The sequence below is a fragment of the Gossypium arboreum genome, chromosome 2, assembly GCF_025698485.1.
Source record: "Gossypium arboreum isolate Shixiya-1 chromosome 2, ASM2569848v2, whole genome shotgun sequence".
NCBI lineage: Eukaryota > Viridiplantae > Streptophyta > Magnoliopsida > Malvales > Malvaceae > Gossypium > Gossypium arboreum.
Window position 1 is genome coordinate 25,775,495 of NC_069071.1, and position 14,240 is coordinate 25,789,734.

At 36.4% G+C, this 14,240-nt stretch overlaps 1 non-coding gene across 1 annotated transcript; it reads right to left on the reverse strand.

Annotated features, from left to right (window-relative positions):
- Positions 1 to 822: 822 nt before the first annotated feature.
- LOC128289624 (small nucleolar RNA R71) lies at positions 823 to 929 on the reverse strand. Its single transcript, XR_008279268.1, has one exon. It is a non-coding gene; the product is annotated as a small nucleolar RNA R71 (small nucleolar RNA).
- Positions 930 to 14,240: the final 13,311 nt, after the last annotated feature.

A 14,240-nucleotide genomic window follows, 5' to 3' on the forward strand; every position in this document is an offset into this window, starting at 1 on the left:
CGATAAGGTGCGCTTGCCTTTGTCGTGATAATAGTTAGTTTTCAAGAACGAACATTCATAAATTATAAAACTTATCACGATTCATAACACGATCAAGTTTTTGGTGCTGTTGCCGGGGAACTAAGATATTAGGAACACTCGATTTTTATTACTTTAGCCATTTTATTTTTATTGCAATTTAAAATTTTATTTTCTTTTCTAATTTTTCGTTTATTCGCTTCTGGCAGGTTTTTATAGTGCATGACTAGAAGAAACCCATCGGGACCATTACTTTTTGATTGTGAGATCGATCGCATAGCTCGAAAAAATCAAAGAGAAATAAGGAGAAGCCTAAAATACATAGAGGAAGAGTAAGAGGATGAAATTCACACTACAGTCGAGGAGATGGCTAAAAATCAGGAAAATTCACTACCTCCTGCGGTTGCTGCTGATCCAGTAAATCAGAATCCTACTCCATGCACTATTTATGATTATGCTAAACCTACTTTAACAGGAATTGAGTCAAGTATAGTTTGGCCTGCTATTGCTGCAAATAATTTTGAACTTAAACCTAACACAGTTCAAATGATCCAACAGTTTGTTCAGTTTGATGGTTTGCAGGACGAGGACCCAAACGCTCATTTGGCGAATTTCTTAGAGTTTTGCAACACTTTTAAGATCAATGGCGTTTCTGATGATGCCATTCGTCTTCTATTGTTTCCCTTTTCATTGAGGAACAAAGCTAAACAGTGGATGAACTCGTTACCACGAGGGTCAATTACTACTTGAGAACAAATGATCGAAAAGTTTTTACTTAAATATTTTTCGTTGGCTAAAACGGCCAAATTAAGGAATGATATCTCTTCTTTTGTGCAGATGTATCTAAAAACACTTTATGATGCATGGGAGAGATACAAGGACCTCTTGAGAAGGTGCCCTCACCATGGGATGCCCTTATGGTTGCAGGTTCAAACATTTCACAATGGCCTGAATCCTTCAACTAGACATATGATTGACGTAGCTGCTGGTGGGACTATCAATAATAAGACACCTGAGGAGGCTTATGAATTTATAGAGGAGATGTCACTGAATAATTATTAGTGGCAAGTTATGAGGACAAAGCCAAGAAAGCAGTTATCATTTTTAACACCGATTCGGTCACCATGCTCTCTAATCAGGTAAAACTTTTGAATAAAAAAATTAGTGGTTTACTTAACTCTTCACAGGTTCACCCAGTAATGCAATGCAATAAAAATGGAGGTGGAGCGAGCAATTCAGAATACCAACCTTATGGCCACAACATGGAACACGAGCAACTAAATTTTATGGGTAATAATCTTCAACCTCATAATAACACTTACAATCCAGGTTGGAGGAACCACCCAAATTTCTCATGGGGAGGGCAAGGAAATCAGAGACCACAACATCCTCCAGGCTTCCAACAACAACTATACCAGTAAGAAAAAAAGCCGAACCTTGAGGAGATGATGTCAAAATTTATTTCAGTAGCGGAAATCAATTTTCAGAACACTGAAACTGCACTTAAAAATCAGCAAACGTCGATCCAAGGGATCAGTCCTTAAAGAGAAAGAAGAATTACTCCAAGTCTTAAGAGAGCATAAAAGGGCCATAGCTTGGAAAATTTCTGACATTAAAGGGATCAGTCCTTGTTTTTGCACCCACAAAATTTTAATTGAAGATGAATATAAGCCATGCGTGCAAGCCCAAAGACGACTAAACCCAACATGAAGGAAGTTGTTAAAGCCTAGGTAATTAAACTCCTAGATGCTGGAATTATTTATCCTATTTCTGACAGTTCTTGGATAAGTCCAGTGCAGGTTGTTCCTAATAAAGGAGGCATGACTGTTGTAGCCAATGTGAAGAATGAATTAATCCCAACAAGGACAGTCACAGGTTGGAGAGTTTGCATTGATTATAGGAAGCTAAATGATGCCACGAGAAAAGACCACTTCCCCCTTCTATTCATTGACCAAATGTTGAAAAGATTGTCAGGACACATGTACTACTACTTTTTAGATGGACTCTCTGGCTATTTTCAAATCCCAATAGCTCCTGAAGATCAAGAAAATATGACATTTACATGTCCATACAGTACATTTGCTTATCGTAGAATGCCTTTTAGATTATGTAATGCTCTTCTACTTTTCAGCACTGTATGATGGCCATATTTGATAAACTCGTAGAAGACGTCATGGACCGGTAACTCTTTCCATATTTGCCTTAAAATTTTAAAATGAGTGTTAATAAGATGTGAGGAAACAAACCTTGTGCTTAACTAGGAAAAATGTCACATTATGGTTCAAGAAGGTATTGTGTTAGGACATAAAATTTCTAGTAAAGGGATTGAGGTTGATAAATCTAAAATTGAAACCATTGAAAAACTACCTCCCCTTAATTCGGTTAAGGCTATTAGAAGTTTTTTAGGACATGATGGGTTTTATAGAAGATTGATTAAAGACTTTTCTAAAATAGCTAAGCCCTTGACTAAATTATTAGAAAAAGATGTGCCTTTTAATTTCAATCAGGAATGTTTAGAAGCATTTAATACTTTAAAGGATAAACTGACTAAAGCTCCAATTATAATTGCACCTGATTGGAATTCTCCTTTTGAACTAATGTGCGATACGAGTGATTTTACAGTAGGTGTAGTTTTGGGACAGCAAAGAGATAAACATTTTCAACCTATCTATTATGCTAGCAAAACTTTGACAGCCGCATAAGAAAACTACACCACCATGGAGAAAGAGCTGCTAGCTATGGTTTTTGCATTTGATAAATTTAGGCCATATCTAATATTGTCTAAAGCTGTCGTTTATATTGACTATTCTGCTCTTCGCTACCTTTTGACTAAAACTGATGCAAAACCTTGACTCATTCGATGGTTTCTATTATTACAGGAATTTTACTTGGAGATTAAGGATAAGAAAGGAGCTGAAAATCTCGCAGCTGACCATCTCTCCAGGCTTGAAAATTTAAGTACTAAAGAGCTAGATGACGTTGAAATAAATGATTCATTCCCTGAAGAACAATTTTTTGCTATATCTGATTCTGAGGTACCTTGGTTTGCAAACATTGCAAATCTTTTAGCCACTAACATTTTCCCAAAAGGGTTGAGACATCAGCAAAAGAAGCGATTCTTTACTGATGTGAAAAACTACTTTTGGGAAGACCCTTTTATTTTTCGTATATGTTCAGATCAAGTCATTAGGAGATACGTTACAAGGGAAGAAGCATTGAAGATCTTGGAACATTACCACTCAAGACCGACTAGAGGACATTACAGTGGAAATAAGACCGCATATAAAATCCTAGAATCAGGTTTTTATTGGCCCACTCTATTCAAAGACACTAACAAGTATGTTACTTCTTGTGACAAATGCCAACGGACAGGTAATATCTCCAAACGTGATGAAATGCCTCAGACATATATGCTCTCATGTGAAATATTTGACATTTGGGGTATCGACTTCGTGGGTGCATTCCTTAGTTCATTTGGGAATAAGTACATCTTAATAGTTGTTGATTACATGTCCAAATAGGTTGAAGCCCAAGCTTTACCTACTAATGATGCTGGAGTAGTAGTACGATTCCTTAAGAAACTTTTCTCTCGATTTGGAACACCTAGAGCAATTATCAATGATAGGGGTACTCATTTTTGTAACGCCCAATTTGACAAGACACTGAAAAAATACGGTGTTCACCATAGAACAGCCACCCGTTACCACCCTCAAACTAGTGGCCAAGTCGAAGTAGCAAACCAAGAGCTTAAATGTATCCTAGAAAAGATAGTAGAGTTAAACAGGAAGGATTGGGCAATGAAAGTAGATGATGCTTTATGGGCTTATAGAACCGCTTTTAAGACCCCCATAAGAACATCACCTTACAGACTTGTTTATGGAAAAAGTTGTCATCTACTATTTGAGTTAGAACACAAAGCATTTTGGGCTATAAAATTTCTAAACCTCGATCCCGAACTTACAGGTGAAAACAGGTTGATGCAGTTGAACGAGTTAGATGAGTGGTGAACCAATGCATATGAGAATTCACGCCTATACAAGAAAGCAACGAAGCGCCGCCACGACACTCGTTTAAAACAACGCAAGCAATTTGAAGTAGGAGATCTTGTCCTGTTGTATAACTTGAGGCTCAAATTGTTCCCGGGAAAGCTTAAATCACGATGGTCAGGTCCTTTCGTAGTCCAAACTGTCTTTCCATATGGCACAATAGAGGTAAGTCACCCATCACAAGACACTTTCAAGGTAAATAGACATCGTTTAAAATTTTACAACGGTGAGAATTTCAAAGACGATAGAGAGGAGCTACGGCTCCACGAACTTTCCTAAATATACCTACAAGGTAGAGTCGAGCTTAGACTCTAAATAAACGCTTCTTGGGAGGCAACCCAAGCACTAACCTCACTAAATAAGGTTTAATTTTTCTTTAACTATTCATAGTCTAACTGTAGGAAATGTTGACATTTGATAAGGGCAAACACGGCATTACCCACGGGCATGCCTTAGGCCGTGCGTATACTACAGGCAGAGACATGGCTGTGCGATATAGCCATGTGAAAGTAGAGCAAAATTTTTCCCAAAACACGGGATTCGATACATTGCCACGGTCGTGCGACATGGCCGTGGGCAATCCTGCGAAATCAACATGGGCGTACAACAGACCCGTGTCTATAAACTGTGGTCGAAACTAAGAAATTAGCACGGGCATGGGCACATAAACACGGGAGTGGGAGAAGCGAATGAATTAACACAGGCATGCAACATGCCTGTGCCCACCACCCATGGTTGAAACTGACAAAATGACACGACTATGTGCACCAACACGCCCCGAGGAACACGGGCGTACGTGTTTTACTATTATTTTTATTTTTATCTTTGTTTCTATTTTTATTCCATTGTCTCTTATTTACTTTTGATGACCCCCATCTTATATTCTACCTACCTTTATGGTTATCATTGAATTATTCCCTTAATTCTCCTTCACAGGGGTGGCTTCTCAATTATCCCTCAGAATCATGCGTTCCTTTTAGCTTGTTCTTCAATTCTCATTCTAGCTAATACAAGGATATCGTCCATAATTTCAGGCCAATTTCACTTCTCTCCCTCTTTTTATATTATCTTTATATTACTATTATACATCTTTGTACATTGAGGACAATGTACATCTTAAGTGTGGGGGGGTCATTTATATCATTACCAGAAAAATCCCTGAATTTTGTCTTATTCTCATGTGATCTTCTCATATCTTTATTAGAGTGAATTTTGATTAATTTATGATTTTTATTGATATGCCTTGAATTAAAACATAGGCATTTATGCATTGATTGTTAGACTTTAAGGAATTACAGAATCAAGCATGATAAATTGATTTTTTGAGAATTAAAAATTTTTAGGTTGTTTCCCCAAGTTTAGGTATTATCTTGAGTTGAAGTTCACAAGCTTAACATCAAAAAGGCCATAATTTTTGTGAGATCTTGAGCCTTTAGAGCATCTATTATTTCTTTCATGCTCACTTTTATTATTGCTGCATCAATATTGATTTGTTATTTTAGAACTTGCTGGATTATGCATTTCAAGACCACACCTTTGATTTGATATGTTGAGATGATAAAGGCACCTAGGTTTAACCCACTCACTCCATAAAAGCCTACCACCATAATTAACCCTTAATGAAACCCCTTGAGCCTAACAAGGCATTAATTAATTTACCCTCAATATTAACCCATAACTCATTATTGTTGAAATCCCCTAATTTAATTTGATCCCTATTTTTGTCGAGATTTGATTTGAATAAATTGCTTAGCTATGTTTTATTTTTGATAGCTAGCCTATGTTATTTGACTTATTCTTAAAAAAAAACATACATACATACATATTAGTAGTAATTCTTTGTTTTTGAGCTTAAGTATTTAAATTCCTTATCCCATAAAAAAAACCTCAATTCTAGGATTTTCTAATTAGAAATGTAATTTATCAAGTTGTAGTATTTTTCTAGTTAGGTAATTTTTCAATTCAATCTCGATTCTAACCTTCTTTTTCAGCTTGTAACCACACACCCTAACCAAGCCATGTTACAACCCTCTAAAGACCTTTTGACTGATGTATCATCTCAATATATAATGGTGGAGATTTGATTTTCATGCAAGCCTATGGTAATAACTTTTTATATTGACTGTTAAGTGCTAAATTTCTTGTCCTTAAAAACCTTGAGTGATTTGAGTGAATCTTTAGTGAGGATGTGAAACTCTGTGATATTTTGAATCAAAGGTGATTACTTAGATGAGGGGAGACACCTATGTTTTCGTAATAAAATGCTCAACTTAGAATGCTTGAAACTTTGATGTTCTTCGAGTTGAATTTTCAATGTGTGACTACTTATGGATTATTTTGAGAGACTATTGATAAGAATTATAAGTTGAGAAGAATTTATTTTGATTGTGGGTTGAGGATTTTGCTTGAGGGCAAGCAAATGCTTAAGTGTAGGGATATTTGATAAACCGTAATTTATACATATTTTTACCTCATGCTTAGCGTATTTTTGGATGAATTATCCTTAGATTTGGTGAATTCGATGCTCCTAATCCTTTAATTTCATGTTTTATACTTAGGTGAGTATAAGAGAGTAAAAAGAGCGAGAAACGGGCCAAAAACGAAGAAAATGGACTAACATGTGAAATCAACATGGCCTGGACTTCCGTACACGGGCATACCACACGCCCATGTCCTTTTAGTAGAATCGAGTATGACTTACGTGAGTAGACCACACGCCCATGTCTATTTAACAGACTTTAACACGGTTTGAAGCAATCACACACGGGCGTGTCTCTGTCGAGCCCAAGTCTAGTCCTAATTGGAAAAGGCCACTCTTGAGGGTTTAGAAGCATTCTAAAGCCTATATAAACACCCTAGGAGGTGCCAAAAAATAGACACAGGGAGTAAGAGGCAAGGAATTACTCGAGGAAAGCTGATTGATCCATCTCAGAAGACGGATTCACCTTAAAGACTGAAGATCTCCCTTCAATTCCCTTCTAGAGTTCTTGGGTTTTCTTTATGTTTTGCTATCATTATTCTTTTGAGATGTTTTATTTCATAAATATGAACTAAACCCCCTAAATACCTAAGGGGAATGAAACCTAAGATGGATCTGGTTATTATTATCTGAATTATATGATAAATATTTGACTTGTTCTTAATTATGAGTTCTTAATTCTTGCTTTAATATTCCAGGATATTGATTCAAGTTTTGATGTGCTTATTCAGAGGAGCAAAAGTCCCTGTCTAAGAGTAGATCTAACATAATTAAGCGGAGTTGATTGCACGCCTAAAGATAGGGTGATAAGATTTTTTTGGATTAGGGTGAAACCTAATAAGAGAATCTATAGATCGAGTTAATGCAACACTAGGGGAGAAAGAGATTTAAATTAATCAACCTAGGGTTAGACGTTGTTAGTTTCGAGAGAGAAAATAATATAAATTAGGGATTTCTACAGATCAAGTCAAGTGAATAAATCGTCTGATTTAGAGTCAATAATAAGTGAAGTCTTGGTGGATTTTTCCCTTAGGTATTGTCTAAATCATTCAGCTTTCCCAAAAGTTATTTCCCCAATTTACTTTCTGTGCATTCTTAGTTTAGTAATTAGTTTAGATAAAACAAACCCCTTTATTTTTAGGCTAGATAATAAAAAGAAAGTTAATACTAGTACTTTTAGTTCCTTTGGGTTTGACATCCCGGTCTTGCCATAAGCTATACTACTATTCGATAAGGTGCACTTGCCTTTGTCATGATAATAGTTAGTTTTCAAGAACGGACAGTCATAAATTATAAAACTTATCACGATTCATAACACGATCACAAACCGCCTGTAATAACCGGCCAAACCTAGAAAGCTTCTGACCTCAGTTACATTCCGTAGAGGTTTTCTATCAATAATAACTGAAATCTTACTCGGGTCAACTCTAATATCATTACCCGAAATAATGTGGCCCCAAAACCTGACTTCTCAAAGTCAAAATTCACTTTTACTGAACTTAGCATACAACTACTTGTCTCTCAAGGTTTACAAAACCGTTCTCAAGTGCTCGGCATGCTTAGTCTCATCATGAGAATAAATCAGGATATCATCAATGAAAACAACCACAAATTTATCCAGGTATGGTCGGAAAAAATGGTTCATTAAATCCATAGATACAGCAGGCGCATTCATTAAACCAAAAGGCATAACCAAAAATTCATAGTGACCATACCTCATTCGAAATGCAGTCTTCGGTACGTCTGAATCTTAGACTCTCAACTGGTAGTACCCAGACCTCAAGTCTATCTTTGAAAATTCTGTGGCTCCCTTCAATTGGTCAAAAAAGTCATCAAATCTTGGTAAAGGGTACTTGTTCTTTATGGTCACCTTATTGAGTTGTCGGTAGTCAATGCACGATCTCATCGAACCATCTTTGTTTTTCACAAATAGCACCAATACGCCCCACAGAGAAAAATTGGGTCTCGCGAAACCTTTATCCATCAACTCTTGTAACTGAACTTTCAACTCTTTTAACTCTGTCAGAGCCATCCTATACGGAGCAATCGAAATAGGTGCAGTGCCTGGAACTAATTTGATGCCAACTCAACTTCCCTAATTGGAGGTAATCCCGTCAATTCTTCTGGGAGCACATCTGAATACTCACATACTACCGGCACTGATTCAATTTTCAATTCAGACTTTTTTGTATTCAACACAAAGGCAAGATAAGCTTCATAACCTTTTCTTAGACAATTCTAAGTAGTCATAGAAGAAATCACTATAGGCAATCTATCCGATTCAACTCGAAGGATATCACCACTTTCACATTTCAATTTAGTGATCTTCCTTCCACAATTAACTACTACATCATGCATGGTCAACCAATCCATACCAAGTATTATATCAAATTCATTAAACGACAAAAGCATGAGATTAGCTGAAAAACAATGACCTCTAATCATTAATGGGCAACTCTTACATACTTTGTCAACTATTACATGCTTTCCTAGAGGGTTTGACACTTTTATCATAAATTCTATAGACTCAACGGGCATATTCATGCTAGACACCAATTTTACACAAACATACGAATGGATAGATCTCGGATCAATCAAAGCAACAATAAAAGTATCATAGAGAGAAAAAGTACTCGTAATCACATTAGGGAATAAAGCCTCTTCGCGAGCGCGAATGGCGTAAGTCCTCGCAGGTGCTCTACCCTCGGATCTTACAGCTAGTTCCCTAGGTGCACTCTTATTACTCGTTCTATTTCCTAGATTCTTTTGTGGTTTTCCTCTAGAAGTAGCATTGCCCGAACTTGTGCTCTAAAATTTTTCCTTTTCAATCGTCTCAGGACAATTCTTGATAAAATGATCGTGTGAACCAAACTTGAAACATGCCCGACTATTCATCCAACATTCACTGGGGTGATGTCTACCACAATAAATTCACAATGTTGGCATTCAAGTCTATTAGGTCAAGCGTTACCCACACTCGCTACCGAAGTAGTTTGAGCCTTATGACCCGAATACTGTTTCCCATGGTTCCTGATCGAAAACTCAGCTGAAACACTCAATTGAGTATTAAACTCTCTTGGTTTCTTAGTTGAGGACTGAAATGATTTACCCATCTATCTCTTATTCGAATCTTGAGACTTTAACTCAACTTTTTTCTTCTCTTTAGCCAATTCCTCAGCTTTACAAGATCTCTCTATGAGCACAACAAATTCTCCCAGTTCAAGGACACCCACTAACAATCGAATGTCTTTGTTCATTCCATCTTCAAATCTTTTGCACATGATGCTTCAGTCGATACATATTCTCGAGCTTATTTGCCCAGCCTCACGAATTCACGCTCATATTCTGTAACCGCCATTTAGCCTTGTTTTAGCTCGAGGAATTTTTTCCTTTTTTGATCGATAAATCTTTGGCTAATGTACTTCTTACGGAATTCTTCTTAGAAGAATTCCCAATTAACTCTCTCCCCTGGTACCACAGACACAAAGGTGTTCCACCACTGATAGGTTAAGTCCCTTAAAAGAGACACAACACACTTCAAACATTCCTCCAGTATGCATGATAACTCATCAAACACCGTAATAGTATTCTCGAGCCAAACTCTGCCCTCTCAGGGTATCGTCTTTACTAGCTCGAAACTCTTCTGCTCTTTGTTTCTAAATCTTATCAACTGGAGGTCTATTCAGTCTCACAAAGTCCATACCTTGGGGTGCTACAGGGTTAGGTTAAGGAATAGGTGGGGGGTGGAGGGGGTTGAGCATTCGGGTTCATTCGAACGAACTCCGTGTACCAGGCATCCATCATATGAAGAAAGACTTCCCTGCCTCATTCTCCTCGACTAACTGTAAGGGGTCTACTATCAGACGGGGTTGCCCCTTCAGTGGGTGCAGGTGTGTTACTTTGAACATCATCCGCCACTACTCTGTCGAGATCCATTTACTATATGAAAACACATTTTAAAATCGTCAGGAGTCATCACACTATCATAATATATTTATGGCATGTATAGCTAGACTCATACACATTAGGTGTTTTCATGAAAAACCATTTAGTAAAAGATGTTTATCATGCATCAAACTTTCATATTCCTCCATTAAACATCAAAATACAAACATGTCACTCATGGTTCAAATTTCATACTTGAACCCTAGCTCAGAATATGGCTAAAAATGGATAGATCATGTTTCAAGGACTTCAAAAATGCAAAGAACATAAAAAACGGGGCTAGGATTGACTTATTTTCAAGCTTGAAAACTTGAAGAACCCTAGCTCTAGAGAGCTTGAGAATTTTTGCTATGGCATGGAGAAGATGAACGCAATTTTGACTTATTTTTCCCTTTTTATTCTTTTATTAACCAAATGAAAAAAATGCCCTTAATGCCTTTCTTTCAAATTTTTCCTATTCATGCCCTTTTTTGTCCATAATTATAAAAATTAGGAAAATTACTATTTAAGGACCTCGAACCAATAATCCATGGAAATTTCATGCCTAAAGCTTCTAGAACTCACATTATGTAACTTTTGCAATTTAGTCCTAAATGTCAAATTGGACACTTTATCAATAGAATTTCTTCATGAAACCTTCACACAAACATGCAGTCATATCATAGACCCCATGAGAATCATAAAATAATTATTTCTATTTCAAATTTATGGTCTTAAAACCACTGTTCCAACTAGACCCTAATTCGAGATGTTACAGAATGACATGTTTCAAGATGTTATGTCATAAGTAGGGGATAATACTAAAATGGTTAAATGTTGATATGAAATTTCATTTGAATTGTTAAGTTTAGTTGGTAATTATGTATTGAATGCTTGTATAAAGATTGAACTAACTGTTTGAACTTGAATTGTATGTATTTGAAATTGATACTTGAATGTATATGTGATAAGTTTGGTTGGAAAGCTTGAAATAGGGACCAAATGATTCATTTATATAAAAAAACAAAGTCCACATCTAGACGAAAAATCTTTCTTGTTGCAACATGGGCTAATAATGAGTCACGTCGTGACGTTGAGTGGCCTGAGGTCACGACGTGAAAAACTGTTTGGTGACATCACGGCGTGAACAAAGTGACAACACGACATCGACCCTGAACTTTCAAAACTTTTTAATTTGGATCTATCTTGTGCTCAAGTTGTTAAAATAGCTTTCGTAAATTCGATTAAGACTCAGAAATGATTGTTTACCATATTTTGAGTTTGATTGAGACTTGATTACATGTATAAATGCTTGTATGTTGGCTAATTGACTGTAGTTGCTTCAATAATGATTGTATCATCCTATAGCTAGGACCCGATGGTCAGGTCAGGCGAGGGGTGTTGCATTTAGTGGTATTAGAGCTAAGTTTTTGCCAATTCTTAGATTGAAGCATAGCGTATATTGAGTCTAGAAATACATGCCCAAATAACTTGTGATAATGCGATGCCTTCTGATCCGAATTGACTTTGTTTTCTTATACATTTTATTATACTAGGATGAATAGAAATGTTACCATTATGAGCTTTATTCAAGATTTTCTGTACTAGTTCAGAATCTTTCGGTACACATACTCTGCCTTTGAATAACAAACAACCATTAGCCCTAATCTGAAATTCTGAATCATGAGTTGACTCACTCTGTACCTGTCTTGCTTGCAACTTGTTATCATTTTTCTGAGCTTCAAAAATTTTCTATTAAAACGTTGGTCTAGATTTTAACTCAGCTATGATTAAACCATCATCAGACAACGACCATTGTGTGTTCATTGCTCGTAAAGCATACAGGGATTTTCTGCTTAAAGCATCTACCACTATGTTGGCTTTTCTCAGATGGTAGTCAATAACAAGATCGTAATCTTTCAGCAGTTCAAGCCATCTGCGCTGTCTCAAATTCAAATCTTTCTGTGACATGAAATATTTCAGACTTTTATGATCAGTGAATATGTGACATTTTTTACCGAACAAGTAATGCCGCCAAATCTTCAATGTAAACACTATGGCTACCAATTTAAGATCATGTGTCGGGTAATTATTTTCATGTGGCTTTAGTTTTCGTGAAGCATAAGCTACCACTTTACCATCTTGCATCAAAACACAGCCTAAACCATTCAATGACGCATCGTTGTATACTGTAAATTCATTACCCATTTCAAGCTGGACTAAAATAGATGCTTCTGTCAATAAAGCCTTTAATCTATCAAAGCTTTGCTAACATTAATCAATCCACTCAACTTTTACATATTTCTGTAGCAAACGAATCATCGGAGAAGCTATCATAGAAAAACTTTTTACAAATCTTCGATAATATGTGACTAGTCCTAGAAAACTTTGAACTTCAGAGACATTCTTCGATGGTTTCCAATTTACAATGGCTGAAATTTTATTCGGGTCTACTTGGACACCTTCAGCAGATACTACATGCCCAAGGAAACTAACTTCCGATAGCCAAAATTCACATTTACTGGATTTGGTGTACAGTTTTTTCTCTCACAGGGTTTACAACACTATTCTTAAATGTTACAGCAAGTTCACTTTCATCTCAAGAGTAAACCAAAATATCATCTATAAATACCACCACAAACCTGTCCAAATACAGGTTGAAAATTCTATTCATCAAATCCATAAACACTGCAGGTGCATTTTTCAAGCCAAATGGCATCACAAGAAACTTATAGTGTCTATATCTGGTTCTAAAAGCTGTATTTGGCACATCTGATTCCATTACCCGTAGTTGATAATAACCAGAACGGAGATCAATCTTCGAAAATATAGTAGCACACTTTAACTGGTCAAACAAGTTATTGATCCGAGGAAATGGATACCTGTTCTTTATTGTAACTTTATTGAGTTGTCTATAATCAATACACAACCTCAACGATCCATCCTTTTTCTTTACAAATAAAATCGGGGCACCCCAAGGTGAATAACTAGGTCAATCAGAACCTCTATTTATCAATTTTGCAATAGTACTTTTAGCTCTTTCAACTTAGTAGGAGCCATTTTGTAAGGCGCTATGGATATCGGTGTCGTTCCCAAAGCAAGATCTATAGAGAATTCTACTTTTCTATTCAGTAGTAAACCAGATAATTCTTTTGGAAATACATCAGGAAATTTACTTACTACCGTACTGACTGAATCTTTGAATCATATACTTTAGTATCTGTCATATATACAAGATAAGCATCATACCCCTTTCTGACATATTTCTGGGCTGATATTGCTAAAATCACATTAGGTAATCCATCCAGTTTATCAGATTCAACACGAAGCAATTCACTATTTTGACATTTCAATACAATATATTAATGCTAACAGTTTACCACTGTATCATATCGAGTTAACCAATCCATTCCCAAGATCACATCAAATTCATCAAATGGCAATAACATCAAGTCAGTCGAAAACAATAACCTTTTACCACCAACGGACAGTTCTTACAAACCTTATCCACCATAACACACTGGCCCAGGGGTTTGAAACTTTAACCACAAATTCAGTGAATTTAACAGGTAAATTTTTAACAGACACTAGGTTCGTGCATATATATGAATGTGTGGAACCAGTGTCAATTAATGCAGTAATATCAGTATCAAGCAGAGAAAATATACCAATAATAACGTCTGGCGTAGAGGCATCTTCTCTAGTACAAATAGAATATGTTCTCGTAGGTGCTGGTGCCTCAGATCTAACTATCGTATCCTTGGTAGTACCTC